This window comes from Medicago sativa, chromosome 1 (genome assembly GCF_051527215.1).
Source record: "Medicago sativa cultivar Bolivia chromosome 1, Bolivia_mono, whole genome shotgun sequence".
Classification (NCBI taxonomy): domain Eukaryota; kingdom Viridiplantae; phylum Streptophyta; class Magnoliopsida; order Fabales; family Fabaceae; genus Medicago; species Medicago sativa.
In genome coordinates, this window is record NC_140749.1 from 39,078,313 (window position 1) to 39,090,994 (window position 12,682).

Genomic DNA, 12,682 nt, shown 5'->3' on the forward strand with positions numbered 1-12,682 from the left:
AACTATATGTATGTTTGGAAGTTGCATGAGTAGCAACGTAATGAAGTAAGCCATTCTTAGCAGATGAAGTTAAGGATTAGGTGGAAATTTTACGTTAAGAGACGTGATGACAAGATATCAGTTTCTAATGTGCCTTGAATGGAACCGAATGATGTTAATGCTTGCCATGCAAATGTTATAGAATTGTTTTAATATGTTTGGAAGGAATGATATGCATTGGGATACTTGAAGAAATAAGATTTTTATGTGAAATACGATTTTTCTTTTTGGAAAACTGAGTTGAAAAAAATATGCCAATAGCGAAAATTTCGCTAATAGCGAAATTAATCCAGAGGATTTCGCTAATAGCGAACCTGGATCGAATTTTTCAGTTTTTTTGAGAACTGTTATTTCATCTCTAGGGTCAGTAGTAGCTATTGGGGGTTGTTTTCACAATCTTTTATATAACCAACACTCTCTATAACATCAAGTATCGAATGCACATCATATCTTAAGATTTCTGAGGAAGAAAATGCATGGACAAGTATTAACGGAAATCAATCCGGTTTAAGGTAGCTTTGGAGGTTAATGTGTCAAGAGCCAAGATCAATAGTACAAAGTTCCTGCATATGACTGGATAAAGTGAATGCGTATGCATGAGGTATGAAGCAAGAAATTTAATTGGTGCAAAGTTATAAGACATCACAAAGTTTTCGGAGTATGTGGAATTATGGCGTATCTCTCGAACTTATGTTTTGCTTAACGAACATGCTAGGGCTCGATATGATGTTGGATCATTAAGTTTAAATAATTTTAGAAAGATTTACGCGTATGGGTGATTGAAGTTGACTTTTGAAAAAATTCACGAGATTTTCTAGGAACCGGTTTGCTACGACACTCGTAGAGCGAGCTAGACTCATTAGAATCTAGAATTGATGACACGTATATGTTATCAACTCGTTCTATGATTTTGTATTAACGGCCGGGGCCTAAATTCAATATATTTATAAAGTAGAAAATTTTCGACGTCAATGACCTATGCGCTAGTTTACATAGTTACTTTAAAAGAAAAATCAACCAGCAAGCATTGGTATGATTAAGCAAAATGTAGTATGCGAAGATACGAAGGTACCAGGCTAGAGGTTTAAGGAAGATATGTTCAAGTGTTAGAGGAGTTGTTAAAGGAATTCGAGTTTCCTCGGAAACAAGTTCAAGTGTGATATGTATGGTAAATGCAACCAGCAAGAACGTAAGGTTTACCCCCAAGTCAAGTATTATGAGCATAAGATAAAATATCATGAGTTTTGAATTTACAAGTCAAGAGTAAGGTTGTGATAGTGTTTGCAACATAGAATATTCTGAGAATAGTTCAAGAAGTAAGTATCCAAGTGATAAGCATGAATTGAAGTCTCAATTGCTCTAACGGGTTATAGTGTTCGTGTAAACCAACCAGAGGGAATCAGAGTAGCGCCATGGAAGTAATTGTTAAACACGAAACATGGTAAATTTAGTATGTATGAATCTTCGTGAAGAATGTTCGGTTGGTAAGGCAAGTTTAGCAGAAGCATCATAAGACAAGTGAGGAGTTCTTGGTGTGATAAGTAAGAATGGATGTTTACATAAATATCATTGGCTAAGGTAAAAGTTTTAAGTATGTGTCGTCATCTAGGTAAGATGAAAAGGACAAGAATTGTCGTATGATAATTGGTCAAGATGCATGGATGATGATAATAGAAAACATGTAAGGATCAGAAGGTTACGTTCCGTGACTTAGGTAAAGAATCAAAGCATCAAGAGCGATAATCGAATGAGATAATGCGGAGAATCAAGTTTAGTGTTTCGAAGAAGAGAAATAAGTTTATGTTAAGAGGTCCAAGGATTTCTTATGGATATAAAAGCGGTATGGCAAGTATGTATATCGGTTGAATAAGAAAAGAATTTATCTTCGAAGTTAAGTATGCTATCATGAAAGAAGGTGCAACTCTCTAGTTGATGCAAAGAGAATCATACTCTCGTACGCAATACTTGTTGAGTGAAAACGATACTTGTTAAGACATGTTAAGTTATGATTTTAAAACTTTTAAAAGTTAAGATTGGTATTATGGAACTTGGGAACGATGTTTTTATTTAAACTTATGAAATTATACATTTTTGAAACTGATGAGGTCCGTTGTAAGTGGACTCACTTACAACGTACAAACTTCAGGACCAACTTGTCGGGGACAAGTTTTGGGCGAGTTGTTAAATCTTTTCCAAAAAAAAAAAAAAAAAAAATAATATCGAAACTCGTCCGGTGGTTTTGTGGCACCTTTATACAATCAGTTTTAGAAATGATAAAATTGTTTTAGTCATGTATAAATTCGTTCCAAGAACCCGAATACCAAAAATTTAAGAAATATTTCTTTAAAGAAGATTTTAGAACACGTATCGTTATCATTTAACAAGAGGCGGCACTTGAAAGTATGTATAGGTTATGGAAACGACAAGGTTCGTATGAAGCCAATGTCAGGTAGGATACACGGAAATGTTACAAGAATGTTGACATAAGTGCAAGTAGAATTTCTAGCAAGTTTCAAGAGCATGTGAACCGCAACGTTGGCTGTTAGATTGTCAGATGACGTGGCTAATCGATATCACTTTTTCATGCCAAGCAATATGAGTTACCTCTTAGTACGGGTGATAAGATGCAATAAGATTGCAATGAGATCGAAGATTTCCTAAGACTCAGAAAGGGATAAGTGAATCGTGGAATTGTCTTGTGAGTAATGTACGTAAGAGGCATAAGTCGCAAAGTGCGGCAAGAAAGATTATGAATGTATGAAAGATGTTTTAATGTTGCAAGTAAGCACTGCAGGGCAAACCTGGTTTCCGGTAGGATTCCAGTTAAAAGACAAATCCTGAGTGTTCATGTTTATGATAAGATACCTTTATGAACGATTTATGTTAAGCGGGTAAGATACGAGACCGAGACAATAAGTTTATGTGTAGCAAGGTAAGTTCTGAATCATGATATACTAAGATAACTCTACATAAGAATGGTATTAAGATCAAGGAGGTTACGCTCAGTTATATGCGGGTTAAGAAATGAGATGAGGACATGATACGACGGAACCTTTGGATATGTATGAATGGAAAATGTTTGGTTCAGACCATAGATGGCAAGTTCTATCATAGGGATTGGTAGTCAATATCTAAATTTCGAGGACGAAATTTTTTTTAAGGGGGGTAGAGTGTAATATCCCGCCTGACAGTATCGGTATATTAACCGTTGATCGTGTCAGATGAATTTTATTCATGGAAAGTAAGTGTGATGGAAATATTTATTACGAGATGTCAGCTTAATACGAGATAAGTATCAGAGACGGATGTAACACGTTTAAGGCAAGGGCATTTTGGTAATTGCTCGATTAAGAGATATTTATATGGAAATGGCCAAAGAATATCTCATTTCCAATCTTCTCTCTCTCTCTAGGTTTTTTGGGCAAGAGCTTTCTCTTCCTTCCCTCTTCTCATGCGCCACCCTCTCTTCTTTTTTCTTCCATAATTTCTTCCTTTTACTCATGTCAAGCTTGTGGGTTATGTTCCTATATGATCTTCCAAGTTGTGGGGGTTTGGTTTGGGTTGTTCCACTCTTTCTCCTTAAGATAAGTTCATGAAGAAATGGGGTTTGTTGATGTCAAGAGAAGATGATGCAAGCTAAGGTTTATTCATGGTTAAGAAACAAAGAAGAAGATGATTTGAAGATGGATTGTGGAGTTAAGGCCATAGTTGTTGGTGAGTCAAAAGTTAGGGTTTTGAGACATGGAGTAAAGAAGATGCTTGAAGCTTTGGAATCAAGTTCACAACATGACTAGGTGAGTTCTATAGATAGAGTAACCTACCTTTGGGTTGGATATTCATGTTTTGTGCTAGTTTAGCTTCTATGACATTTTATTGAACCTAAAGCCATGCCTTGTGTTACATGATAAATTGCCATGGAACTTGATCTTATATATGTTTTCGTAAGCTATTTTGAGTACATAAACTTGTTAACAATGTTTGGAATGAGTTGGTACATTTAGGAGATCAAAAATTGGAGTTTTGGGTCGAAAATGCCACGAACCCGCAGCCGAAACCCGCAGGTTCGCAGCGCTGCGCCTGAACAAGGGCGCTAGGCGCCCAAAGTCAGAGAGGCCAGCGCTAGGCGCCCACTCTCTGGCGCCAGGCGCCCCTGACAGGGCAACTTTTGTGTTGTTTTGTGCTCGGGTGCTTGGGGCCAGTCGTGTGGGGGTCCGATGCGATCGGGTTGACGTATATTTTTACTGTTTTCACTTATTTTACAACTGGAACCATCTTGACTTGGTTAAAACTTTGAATTCCTAAATGGTTTGTTACTTGGGTTATGGCATTTTGGGTCCTCGGAATTAATAGAAAAATGTACAATCATCCATAGAACTCGAACCGATAATCATGGCAATTTAACATGGGTCACAAAGATGACTTAAGAGAGTTTAAGCATGATGGGGTAGTAATGAACTAAGAAAGGGAATGTATGTAGAGCCTCGGCTTAGCTAGTCGAGAACTAGTATGTTTAGCAAGAATCCCTAGAGTGATAAGACGCAAAGTGTAATCTCTTCGCACAAGAGCTAGTATGATTTAACAAGTACGTAAGCCGTGGTTTGACTAGTTAGTCTCTCCACCATGATTAGGTATGAATATGAACAAGTAAGAGTTTACCACTAATCGGTTCGATTAAGGTTCCGAGGTAAGCACTCAAGTATGTATATGTTTAACTTATGCACGACAAGACTATGACTAATAAGTGTAGGTGACATGTCTCTTGATATCCACATCAGGGGGATACAAGGGGTTCTCACTATGAGAACGATTCAAGCCGTAAGGGACCCGCATGTCACTGAGTAACAAGACGTAGGTGTTCGTGTCTCTTGTTATCCACGCCAGGGGGATACAGGAGGTTCTCGACCTAAGGGGAACGGTTTAAGCCGCAAGGGACCCGCACGACACCGAGGGAGTCCGATGTACGTACATCGGTCATGTATGGGATTGATTTCGGGGTTACTCCACCCGGGACTATCCGTAAAATGAACCAAGATAATAATGTTTGTTCAACGCTAACATAAATGAACTTAGTTACGTTTATGTATGTTATGATTATGATTCCATGCACGATTATGATTATGAACACGTAGGAACTCATGTACGATTATGTACGAGAATAAGAGCATTAGATGCTTTAAGACAGGTACAGAACATGGATTAGAACAAGAAATGAACATGTTACCGATGACGATCTTAGGATTCCCCTAATCGTCCGGTTTAGAATCGTGTCATGATCATGTTATGCTTAGGCCTCGATACTTAGCGTGTATTCTTGGCAATGCGGTTCTAGGTTCCCTCTCGACCGCCATGACACGTATAGGAAGTAAAGCCTATAACAAGTGAGATAAGACTAAGACGGCTCTAGTATGCACTACCGTCTAAGTATGCAAGTCCCCACACACGTATAATCAACCGTCAGGTTGTAATGTAGACACGTGGTGACCGTAGGTTTCCCCCTGAGGTTGCCTATAGCCTAAGATTTAGGGGAACTCACTGAGACATTATGTCTCATCCCAATCCTTATTTGTTTCAGATAAGCAGGATGTTTATGCATGTTCGGTGCCGGATGGATATTACTTCAAGAGTTCGTTCGTGAAGCTGCAGGATGTTATGGACTTCAAGGATGTATTTTTATGTATGGATGAGTTGTATTGTATTATTATTTATACGAACGGAACTTGATGTAAATATTATTCATTCGAAGATTTTAATTGTTGTATATTTTAATGTATCCATTACTAATATTAACGCACGTGCCAGACTTTCTAGATACGTCTGGTATGGGTGTTACAATTGGTATCAGAGCAGGTCGATTCAGACCGTGCCTTGGGTCATTAAATTACAACTAAGGTAGTGGGACCATTGGGTTCCGGGTAGATGTTCTAATTGTTGATGTTAGTTGAGCCTGATCAACTCAATTTAACATTCAGTGATTAGAATGGATGCCTGAGAGCTGAATAGGACCCAGGAGGAATGAAGTATATGATGAAGTAGTTTGATCGTGCCAAAAGGTGGCCGGTGAACTAATCAAGTAGAAGTGTGAATCCTCTGGGAATGTAAGGCATGTTAAGAAGAAACGTTCCGACAATGTCGGGTAAGATGATAACGATACTCCATGTACCCGTAAGTGAAGAAGTTGGATATATGTATCTAACCATGACCGAAAGTTTCGGTAAGAGTTGTTGTTGGAACGGGTTTAAGATATTCTAGAATGTCCGAACAAGGCTACAAGGTAGTAAGAGGTCGGTGTATGTTGACGGAGTCAGCAGGCTCTCAGGAATAGCATTATATGAATGAAGTTAACTATATGTATGTTTGGAAGTTGCATGAGTAGCAACGTAATGAAGTAAGCCATTCTTAGCAGATGAAGTTAAGGATTAGGTGGAAATTTTACGTTAAGAGACGTGATGACAAGATATCAGTTTCTAATGTGCCTTGAATGGAACCGAATGATGTTAATGCTTGCCATGCAAATGTTATAGAATTGTTTTAATATGTTTGGAAGGAATGATATGCATTGGGATACTTGAAGAAATAAGATTTTTATGTGAAATACGATTTTTCTTTTTGGAAAACTGAGTTGAAAAAAATATGCCAATAGCGAAAATTTCGCTAATAGCGAAATTAATCCAGAGGATTTCGCTAATAGCGAACCTGGATCGAATTTTTCAGTTTTTTTGAGAACTGTTATTTCATCTCTAGGGTCAGTAGTAGCTATTGGGGGTTGTTTTCACAATCTTTTATATAACCAACACTCTCTATAACATCAAGTATCGAATGCACATCATATCTTAAGATTTCTGAGGAAGAAAATGCATGGACAAGTATTAACGGAAATCAATCCGGTTTAAGGTAGCTTTGGAGGTTAATGTGTCAAGAGCCAAGATCAATAGTACAAAGTTCCTGCATATGACTGGATAAAGTGAATGCGTATGCATGAGGTATGAAGCAAGAAATTTAATTGGTGCAAAGTTATAAGACATCACAAAGTTTTCGGAGTATGTGGAATTATGGCGTATCTCTCGAACTTATGTTTTGCTTAACGAACATGCTAGGGCTCGATATGATGTTGGATCATTAAGTTTAAATAATTTTAGAAAGATTTACGCGTATGGGTGATTGAAGTTGACTTTTGAAAAAATTCACGAGATTTTCTAGGAACCGGTTTGCTACGACACTCGTAGAGCGAGCTAGACTCATTAGAATCTAGAATTGATGACACGTATATGTTATCAACTCGTTCTATGATTTTGTATTAACGGCCGGGGCCTAAATTCAATATATTTATAAAGTAGAAAATTTTCGACGTCAATGACCTATGCGCTAGTTTACATAGTTACTTTAAAAGAAAAATCAATCAGCAAGCATTGGTATGATTAAGCAAAATGTAGTATGCGAAGATACGAAGGTACCAGGCTAGAGGTTTAAGGAAGATATGTTCAAGTGTTAGAGGAGTTGTTAAAGGAATTCGAGTTTCCTCGGAAACAAGTTCAAGTGTGATATGTATGGTAAATGCAACCAGCAAGAACGTAAGGTTTACCCCCAAGTCAAGTATTATGAGCATAAGATAAAATATCATGAGTTTTGAATTTACAAGTCAAGAGTAAGGTTGTGATAGTGTTTGCAACATAGAATATTCTGAGAATAGTTCAAGAAGTAAGTATCCAAGTGATAAGCATGAATTGAAGTCTCAATTGCTCTAACGGGTTATAGTGTTCGTGTAAACCAACCAGAGGGAATCAGAGTAGCGCCATGGAAGTAATTGTTAAACACGAAACATGGTAAATTTAGTATGTATGAATCTTCGTGAAGAATGTTCGGTTGGTAAGGCAAGTTTAGCAGAAGCATCATAAGACAAGTGAGGAGTTCTTGGTGTGATAAGTAAGAATGGATGTTTACATAAATATCATTGGCTAAGGTAAAAGTTTTAAGTATGTGTCGTCATCTAGGTAAGATGAAAAGGACAAGAATTGTCGTATGATAATTGGTCAAGATGCATGGATGATGATAATAGAAAACATGTAAGGATCAGAAGGTTACGTTCCGTGACTTAGGTAAAGAATCAAAGCATCAAGAGCGATAATCGAATGAGATAATGCGGAGAATCAAGTTTAGTGTTTCGAAGAAGAGAAATAAGTTTATGTTAAGAGGTCCAAGGATTTCTTATGGATATAAAAGCGGTATGGCAAGTATGTATATCGGTTGAATAAGAAAAGAATTTATCTTCGAAGTTAAGTATGCTATCATGAAAGAAGGTGCAACTCTCTAGTTGATGCAAAGAGAATCATACTCTCGTACGCAATACTTGTTGAGTGAAAACGATACTTGTTAAGACATGTTAAGTTATGATTTTAAAACTTTTAAAAGTTAAGATTGGTATTATGGAACTTGGGAACGATGTTTTTATTTAAACTTATGAAATTATACATTTTTGAAACTGATGAGGTCCGTTGTAAGTGGACTCACTTACAACGTACAAACTTCAGGACCAACTTGTCGGGGACAAGTTTTGGGCGAGTTGTTAAATCTTTTCCAAAAAAAAAAAAAAAAAAAATAATATCGAAACTCGTCCGGTGGTTTTGTGGCACCTTTATACAATCAGTTTTAGAAATGATAAAATTGTTTTAGTCATGTATAAATTCGTTCCAAGAACCCGAATACCAAAAATTTAAGAAATATTTCTTTAAAGAAGATTTTAGAACACGTATCGTTATCATTTAACAAGAGGCGGCACTTGAAAGTATGTATAGGTTATGGAAACGACAAGGTTCGTATGAAGCCAATGTCAGGTAGGATACACGGAAATGTTACAAGAATGTTGACATAAGTGCAAGTAGAATTTCTAGCAAGTTTCAAGAGCATGTGAACCGCAACGTTGGCTGTTAGATTGTCAGATGACGTGGCTAATCGATATCACTTTTTCATGCCAAGCAATATGAGTTACCTCTTAGTACGGGTGATAAGATGCAATAAGATTGCAATGAGATCGAAGATTTCCTAAGACTCAGAAAGGGATAAGTGAATCGTGGAATTGTCTTGTGAGTAATGTACGTAAGAGGCATAAGTCGCAAAGTGCGGCAAGAAAGATTATGAATGTATGAAAGATGTTTTAATGTTGCAAGTAAGCACTGCAGGGCAAACCTGGTTTCCGGTAGGATTCCAGTTAAAAGACAAATCCTGAGTGTTCATGTTTATGATAAGATACCTTTATGAACGATTTATGTTAAGCGGGTAAGATACGAGACCGAGACAATAAGTTTATGTGTAGCAAGGTAAGTTCTGAATCATGATATACTAAGATAACTCTACATAAGAATGGTATTAAGATCAAGGAGGTTACGCTCAGTTATATGCGGGTTAAGAAATGAGATGAGGACATGATACGACGGAACCTTTGGATATGTATGAATGGAAAATGTTTGGTTCAGACCATAGATGGCAAGTTCTATCATAGGGATTGGTAGTCAATATCTAAATTTCGAGGACGAAATTTTTTTTAAGGGGGGTAGAGTGTAATATCCCGCCTGACAGTATCGGTATATTAACCGTTGATCGTGTCAGATGAATTTTATTCATGGAAAGTAAGTGTGATGGAAATATTTATTACGAGATGTCAGCTTAATACGAGATAAGTATCAGAGACGGATGTAACACGTTTAAGGCAAGGGCATTTTGGTAATTGCTCGATTAAGAGATATTTATATGGAAATGGCCAAAGAATATCTCATTTCCAATCTTCTCTCTCTCTCTAGGTTTTTTGGGCAAGAGCTTTCTCTTCCTTCCCTCTTCTCATGCGCCACCCTCTCTTCTTTTTTCTTCCATAATTTCTTCCTTTTACTCATGTCAAGCTTGTGGGTTATGTTCCTATATGATCTTCCAAGTTGTGGGGGTTTGGTTTGGGTTGTTCCACTCTTTCTCCTTAAGATAAGTTCATGAAGAAATGGGGTTTGTTGATGTCAAGAGAAGATGATGCAAGCTAAGGTTTATTCATGGTTAAGAAACAAAGAAGAAGATGATTTGAAGATGGATTGTGGAGTTAAGGCCATAGTTGTTGGTGAGTCAAAAGTTAGGGTTTTGAGACATGGAGTAAAGAAGATGCTTGAAGCTTTGGAATCAAGTTCACAACATGACTAGGTGAGTTCTATAGATAGAGTAACCTACCTTTGGGTTGGATATTCATGTTTTGTGCTAGTTTAGCTTCTATGACATTTTATTGAACCTAAAGCCATGCCTTGTGTTACATGATAAATTGCCATGGAACTTGATCTTATATATGTTTTCGTAAGCTATTTTGAGTACATAAACTTGTTAACAATGTTTGGAATGAGTTGGTACATTTAGGAGATCAAAAATTGGAGTTTTGGGTCGAAAATGCCACGAACCCGCAGCCGAAACCCGCAGGTTCGCAGCGCTGCGCCTGAACAAGGGCGCTAGGCGCCCAAAGTCAGAGAGGCCAGCGCTAGGCGCCCACTCTCTGGCGCCAGGCGCCCCTGACAGGGCAACTTTTGTGTTGTTTTGTGCTCGGGTGCTTGGGGCCAGTCGTGTGGGGGTCCGATGCGATCGGGTTGACGTATATTTTTACTGTTTTCACTTATTTTACAACTGGAACCATCTTGACTTGGTTAAAACTTTGAATTCCTAAATGGTTTGTTACTTGGGTTATGGCATTTTGGGTCCTCGGAATTAATAGAAAAATGTACAATCATCCATAGAACTCGAACCGATAATCATGGCAATTTAACATGGGTCACAAAGATGACTTAAGAGAGTTTAAGCATGATGGGGTAGTAATGAACTAAGAAAGGGAATGTATGTAGAGCCTCGGCTTAGCTAGTCGAGAACTAGTATGTTTAGCAAGAATCCCTAGAGTGATAAGACGCGAAGTGTAATCTCTTCGCACAAGAGCTAGTATGATTTAACAAGTACGTAAGCCGTGGTTTGACTAGTTAGTCTCTCCACCATGATTAGGTATGAATATGAACAAGTAAGAGTTTACCACTAATCGGTTCGATTAAGGTTCCGAGGTAAGCACTCAAGTATGTATATGTTTAACTTATGCACGACAAGACTATGACTAATAAGTGTAGGTGACATGTCTCTTGATATCCACATCAGGGGGATACAAGGGGTTCTCACTATGAGAACGATTCAAGCCGTAAGGGACCCGCATGTCACTGAGTAACAAGACGTAGGTGTTCGTGTCTCTTGTTATCCACGCCAGGGGGATACAGGAGGTTCTCGACCTAAGGGGAACGGTTTAAGCCGCAAGGGACCCGCACGACACCGAGGGAGTCCGATGTACGTACATCGGTCATGTATGGGATTGATTTCGGGGTTACTCCACCCGGGACTATCCATAAAATGAACCAAGATAATAATGTTTGTTCAACGCTAACATAAATGAACTTAGTTACGTTTATGTATGTTATGATTATGATTCCATGCACGATTATGATTATGAACACGTAGGAACTCATGTACGATTATGTACGAGAATAAGAGCATTAGATGCTTTAAGACAGGTACAGAACATGGATTAGAACAAGAAATGAACATGTTACCGATGACAATCTTAGGATTCCCCTAATCGTCCGGTTTAGAATCGTGTCATGATCATGTTATGCTTAGGCCTCGATACTTAGCGTGTATTCTTGGCAATGCGGTTCTAGGTTCCCTCTCGACCACCATGACACGTATAGGAAGTAAAGCCTATAACAAGTGAGATAAGACTAAGACGGCTCTAGTATGCACTACCGTCTAAGTATGCAAGTCCCCACACACGTATAATCAACCGTCAGGTTGTAATGTAGACACGTGGTGACCGTAGGTTTCCCCCTGAGGTTGCCTATAGCCTAAGATTTAGGGGAACTCACTGAGACATTATGTCTCATCCCAATCCTTATTTGTTTCAGATAAGCAGGATGTTTATGCATGTTCGGTGCCGGATGGATATTACTTCAAGAGTTCGTTCGTGAAGCTGCAGGATGTTATGGACTTCAAGGATGTATTTTTATGTATGGATGAGTTGTATTGTATTATTATTTATACGAACGGAACTTGATGTAAATATTATTCATTCGAAGATTTTAATTGTTGTATATTTTAATGTATCCATTACTAATATTAACGCACGTGCCAGACTTTCTAGATACGTCTGGTATGGGTGTTACAACTTTCTAATAATGATTAAATTAATTATTTAATTGTGTCAAAAAAATTAATTTGCGTTCCAAAATAAAAAACTTGGGGACTAAGAAAGAACTTTCTAATAATGATTAAATTAATTATTTAATTGTGTCAAAAAAATTAATTATTTAATTTATCATTTCCAAATAATAAAATATATATCAATGTATATTTTTTCTCTAGTGCTTGTTTTGTTCACATGATTATGTACCGCAATTAGTGGTACACCCCTATTATATAAACACTACTAATGTATGTGTTCCATCCGATGTGGGACTTCCACTTTTTTCAATTCATACAACACTAATTCTACGCAACATGAAAATTTGTGTTTAATCTTTTAACTTAATTTCCACACATTTTGCAACATTTACTGAATCAATAAGCTATTAGTGTATATTATTCTTTGGTTTTACCC

The 12,682-nt window shown here is 37.5% G+C and overlaps 2 long non-coding RNA genes across 2 annotated transcripts; both read left to right on the plus strand.

The window, feature by feature from the left end:
• Positions 1-2,372: 2,372 nt before the first annotated feature.
• Positions 2,373-5,808, plus strand: LOC146954868 (uncharacterized). Its single transcript, XR_015015376.1, has 2 exons — positions 2,373-3,833; positions 5,612-5,808. It is a non-coding gene; the product is annotated as an uncharacterized LOC146954868 (long non-coding RNA).
• A 2,943-nt stretch (positions 5,809-8,751) lies between these two features.
• LOC146954869 (uncharacterized) lies at positions 8,752-12,192 on the plus strand. The gene is made up of 2 exons (XR_015006926.1): positions 8,752-10,212; positions 11,991-12,192. It is a non-coding gene; the product is annotated as an uncharacterized LOC146954869 (long non-coding RNA).
• Positions 12,193-12,682: the final 490 nt, after the last annotated feature.